The sequence below is a fragment of the Capsicum annuum genome, chromosome 4, assembly GCF_002878395.1.
Source record: "Capsicum annuum cultivar UCD-10X-F1 chromosome 4, UCD10Xv1.1, whole genome shotgun sequence".
In the NCBI taxonomy this organism is placed as follows: Eukaryota; Viridiplantae; Streptophyta; class Magnoliopsida; order Solanales; family Solanaceae; genus Capsicum; species Capsicum annuum.
The window spans coordinates 164,104,676-164,110,824 of record NC_061114.1 but is presented as its reverse complement, the minus strand read 5'-3'; the positions used below and the strand labels follow the sequence as shown (position 1 = coordinate 164,110,824).

At 36.6% G+C, this 6,149-nt stretch overlaps 1 non-coding gene across 1 annotated transcript; it reads left to right on the top strand.

The window, feature by feature from the left end:
* Positions 1 to 572: 572 nt before the first annotated feature.
* On the top strand, positions 573 to 682 carry LOC124898295. The gene has a single exon (XR_007055270.1). It is a non-coding gene; the product is annotated as a small nucleolar RNA R71 (small nucleolar RNA).
* The last annotated feature ends 5,467 nt before the right edge of the window (positions 683 to 6,149 follow it).

Sequence of the window (6,149 nt, the reverse complement as noted above, 5' to 3'; positions counted from 1 at the left end):
TGGTCTTAAATTTTTTGGGGTCAATGGCACTTGACTCCTTGGTCTTAACTCAATCATAAGGGGGAACATAACGGTCATAATCACGTTCCCCATCCTTCCAGTCTCTATCCCACTCGTGGTCCATCCAACGTTGATTCCCACCTTACCTTTGATAGGTGGGTTGGGAACCCCCCGAGTAGTTATCCAAATACCGAATTATCTTATCCAACTTCTTTGTTTCTTCATCATCTTCAAATTATTTTGATGCTACGATGTTTACCACTTTTGCGGGTTCACCCATAACATGCTTTGTCAAAAGTTCAAGTTGGGTCATAGTTTTCTCCATGGTCTCTTTCTTCTCTTCATTTTGCTTTTGTTGTGTATTATCAACCATGAAAGTAGTGGAAGGGATCTTGGGAAATTTGGTATCTCAGGTATGCCAACCCCAATTTTTCTTTGACACTTCTACTATCGATAGAAAGGTCGCATGGTGGTACATATTCACTATGGAGACACCTGCTACATTATCCACCATAATTTTGTTTAATGGATCAAGGGAATGGTATAAGATCTCAAGAAGAATCTTCTTTAAGACTTCATGATTTGGGCATTGGGCTAATTTTCCATTAAACGTTCCCAAGTTTCAAACAATGACTCACCATTCATTTGCCAAAAATTAAAAATATCATCCCACTTTAAAAGCATTTTAGATGGTAGGAAGTATCTATCAAGAAACACCGTTGTAAGATCGTCCCAAGATGTAATTGAGCTGGGTGAAAGAAAGCGGAGCCATAAAATAACCTATCCCGTTAGTGAGAATGGGAAGAGGCAAATTTGGATAGATTCTTGAGTAATGTGTGCAATATTGAATGGCACTCACACCTCCACAAAATTCAATAAATGGACATTTGGGTCCTCAAAGGATTGACCACCGTACAATCCTTTCATTTGCAATATATGAAGCATGGAGCTAGTCATAAGAAAGACTATGTTCCCATTAGTTGGTGAGATACGGATTGCATTTGTTTGGTCCGCTTTATTTAGTTGGCCCTTATCATCTAGGAGATCATCAAAGGGGCCCATGTTATTTGCGTTATCACTCATTGTCCCATTAACACTTGGATCACCTAAAAAAATTTCAAAAACAACAAGGAAAGTAAATTATACCACCCTGGGTATTCCCAAGTAAGAATCACACCGCACAAGTCAAAATCTATATTCCACTCCCCAACAACTGTGCTATTTTGATAATTCTCAACTCACCCCCATGTTTGAGGGGTGAGGCAATAATTGTCAACAATCCAACTCGAGTTCGGGTTGAATCCACAAAGAGTGAATTATAAATTTCAAGTTCTATGGGTGCTGTAATTACTAAAAGGTTACCCGAAAAGCTAACAAACACGACATGTAAAATAAAATAGGGGAATTGATTTGGGATTTATTTGTAATGATTTTTGGTTAACAACACCTGAATATGACACTTTTGACTTAAAATCAAGATTTAAGAAGATCTTGGGATTATGTCTACCTAAACATAAAATCATGTGGGTTGATGATGGTTTAACATGTACCTTAGTTGTTAACTAAAGAATAGGCTAGGTTGAAGATCATTGTGGTTAATATTTCAATAAAACCTCAATAATTTCACCCATTGGATCTTTCGAGCACCAAACAAGTGTGCAATTCGTAATTGCCCAAAACCTTAATTAAGCATCCCTATTTTATTTTACATGTCGTGTTTGTTAGCATTTTGGGTAACATTTTACTAATTAGAGCACCCATAGGACTTAAAATTTATAATAGCTCATTGTGGATTTGACCTCGACTCGGGTTGGGTTATTGACAACGACCGCCTCACCCCTCAAACATGGGAGTGAGTTGAGTGTTATCACTCCAACTATCTGGAACTAAATAAAGGAAAATACCAAAAAGAAATAAGAATAAATAGTCCCTTATTGATGAGGACTCACCAAACATTGTTGCTGATATGATACAAACATGTACTAAGCTTGATATGAATGTGAGTGTCAGAACCTATATTATAAGACAATCTAGCATAGAGAAAGTATGCGATCAATACTTTAAAGGTACTGAGTATGTGGGATGGAAAATAACTAATGTAACTGAACATGATGCATATAACATAATGAACTAAGTGCAAGACCCATGAATTCCTAGGTATCGAGTGTTAATAACCCACCAGCCCATTCATGGGAGAAACCTTTAAGTAGACAAAATCACCAATATCAAACTCAAGATCCCTTTTTCTCACACCTGTATAAGATTTCTGATGAATCTGATTAGTTTTTAGCCTTTCTCTAATAAGCTAAACTTTTTCCATCGCCTTATGTACTAAATTTGGTCCTATAAAGAAGCTTTTCTTTACTGATACGGAGACCTCCGAGATCTACACCTCCTACCAAATAGTACTTCAAATGGGGCCATTTGAATATTGGAGTAGTAGATGTTATTACAAGAAAACTCAATCAAAGGCAAATGATCATCCCAACTATCCTTGAAATTAATCACGCATGCTCTCAACATGTACTCTAAGGTTTGAAAGGTCCACTCAGCCTTACCATCTATCTGCGGGTGAAAATTCATACTAAGATAAACTTGGGTACCAAGATCCTTATAAAAACTCTTCCAAAATTGAGAGGTAAACTGAGTACCTTTATTTGAAATAATGGTCAAAGGGACTCCATGCAATTTTATTAAATCCCTAACATATATTTTAGCATAACCTTTAGCTAAATATAAAGTGTTAATTGGCAGTACGTAGGTTGACTTAGTCATTCGAACCACGATAACCCAAATAGAATCATGTTGTCGAAGAGTGCGAGGAAACCATATAGAAGTCCATATTCACCACTTCCTACTTCTAAGTGGGAATATTGACTTCCTGAAGCATGACATTAGGTCTCTGGTGTTCAACCTTAGCCTACTGGCAATTTGGACACTTAGTCATAAATTCTGCAATATATTTTTTCATGCTATTCCACTAATAGACTTCCCGTAAATCATGGTACATCTTAGGTGAATAAAATATCTAGAATCATGAGCTTCTGCTTGCATCTGCAGTCTTAATTCAACCATATTCGAAACACATAGACTACCCTGACAATGAAGAACACCATATCCCCCTTGGGAGAAAACTACGACTTCTGACTCTGGACTGATTATTTCAACCTAAGCAAAATAGTATCACTATCTTGCTTTTCCTTCACTGAAGCTACCAATGAAGATTTTGAACCATTCTAAACTAAGATGTTACCTTTTGTTGAATCAACCAATAAAACTCCAAACCTATCAAATTTATTAACCTCATGAACTATCTCTTTCTTCGTACCATAAATGTGAGCAACACTCTCCAAAGACAATCTTCTAAGAGCGTCAGCCACAACATTGGCCTTACTCACAAGGTACAATTTGCTCATATCATAATCCTTCAATAGCTCTAGCCATCTTCTTTGACAAAGATTTAGATCTCTCATATTGAACACATACCAAAGACTCAAATAATCAGTGAACAAAATACATTAACATAACCCCCGTAAAGATAATGCCTCAAAATCTTTAAGGCAAAAACAACTACTGCCAACTCAAGATCATGAGTTGGGTAATACTTCACATAAGGTTTGAGATGTCTAAAGGAATATACTATAACCTTGTCACGCTACATCAACACACAATAAAGACCTACTCTTGAAGTATCATAATAAACAACAAAACTATCTGAACCCTCTAGTAGAGTTAAAACTGGAGTGAAGATGAGTCGAGTCTTCAACTCCTGAAAGCTTTTCTCACATGAATAGGACCAATAGATCTTGACTTTCTTTTGAGTCGGTCTAGACATAGGAGAAGAAATAGAGGACAACTCTTCAACAAACCATCTATAGTAACTGGCTAAATCTAAGAAACTCATAATATCTAATGGAAAAATGGGTCTCTTCCAATTCCTCACCACTTTGGTCTTTTAAGGGAAAACTTGAATTCCTTTATTGAAAATAATATAACCAAGGAATGCTATGGATTCAAGAAGAATTCACACTTACTGAACTTAGCGAATAGGTAGTGATCTTTAAGGGTCTTTAAGATAATCCTCAAATGGTCTACGTGTTCATCCTCACTCTGAAAATAAATAAGGATCATGAAGACTATAATGAACATGTCCAAGTACTACTTGAACACCCTGTTCATCAAGTCCATAGAAGTTGTAGGGGTATTTTTTAATCCAAAATACATGCTAATAAATTAAAAATAACCATCCAAGTTTTAAAGGATGTTTTCGGAATGTCACATTCTCTGACTTTGAGCTGATGATAGCCAGATTTGAGGTCTATCTTAGAGAAAAAATTGGCACCCTATATTTGTTGAACAATTTCTCAATCCTAGGGATAGAATGCTTATTCTTGACTTTGACCTTGTTCAACTGGTAGTAGTCGATGCATATTTGGAGAGAATCACATTTCTTAAGCATGAAAAGAATTGGACACCCATGGAGAAATACTAGGCCTGATAAAACCCTTATCTAGGAGATCTTTCAATTATTCATTTAGTTCTTTAAGATTTGCTGGATCTATTCAATAAGGTAAAATTGAAATAGGTTGGGTACCTAGAAGAAGAACTATTTTGAAGTTAATTTACCACTCGATATGAACTCCAAGCAGATCTTTAGGAAAAACTTCTAGAAATTCTTTTACTACTAGAACTGAGTCAAAACTTAGGGTTTCAACCCTTAAGTCCTTGACTAGAATACGATGATAGATGTACCCTTTGGAAATCATTTGCCTTAAAGAAAGAGATAAATCGACCTATAGGAATTGAGGTACTACCCTTCCACTCTAAGGCTAGTTCATCTGGAAATTGAATCTAGACTACTTTGTTTCTACAATAAACAAAGGCATAGCAAGAGTAGAGCCAATCCATGCCAAGAATAACATCAAAACTGGTCATTTCTAGCTCTACAAGGTCAACCAAAGGGACTTTCTAGGATACTGTGATTGGGTAATTTTGTATACCCATTTGGCTATAATTGAACAATCGAATGGAGTAGAAAATAAGAAGGGTTCTACGAGAATTTTGTGGCTGACATCAAAGTTTACTGCTATATAGGGGGTCATAATGGAAAGTATGGCCCTGGGGTCTAAGAATACATAAACATGCATATGAATAACTTTCAATGTACTAGTGACCACATCAGGAGAACCCTCCTGATACTGTTAAGTCGGAAGAGCATAAAACCTATTCTAATATTGCCCACTAGTTTCACTAGAAGTGATACCTTTTGGAGTCAAGCGACCTACTAGAAATGCTAAAAAATTAGATTGGCTTTACTGATGAACATCCTTACCCCTCTATGAAACCACTGGGCATTCCCTTACTCTGTGGACTAAATTCCCACACCCAAAACAAGCATCATTACCTACCATACACTCATCCTTGTGGTTCCTACCATATTTCTTACAAATTGGGTTGGTGTGAACACTATTTATGCTACTATGGGACTTAGAGCCTATCACTCTATCACGAGTATCCTACCTGTACTTGGGTCCTAGAGCACTAGGAAAAGATAGGATGGAGATGAAGATTTATGGTGGAACTGAGAATGATTATCTCCATCTGACCTCTACTAAAAAAAATTAAAGCTACCAATTTTGGCCCTCTTAATCTCCCTTTCCTTCTCCTTGATCTTCTTCTCCTCAATCTGTTAAGCATGGACCATTAATCTAGAGATTTTTATTTCCCTAACCAACATAGATGTTCTACACTCTTTGAACACATCCTCGAAAAAATTTGACATAAATTTGCTAATTTGGGCCCTAGAGTTAGTCACCATAGTTGGTGCATACCTTTCAAGCCGAGTAAACTTGACCAAATACTCCTTTATACTTATATTACCCAGCTTTAGGTTTATGAACTCTTATACCTTTGATTTCCTCAACTCGAGTGGGAAGAACCTATCTAGAAATGCAGTAACAAACTCATCCTACTCTACCGACCTTGTATTTGAACTTATCCTACTTTTACTGCTTGAACCATGTAAGCCACTCCATGCAATTGATAAGTAAATATATCAACACTTTTGGTTGAAGTGACACCCATGATTTTAGTGACGTTCTAAATAATATCCAAAAACTCCTAGGGATCCTCTTCAGGATTAAACCCAA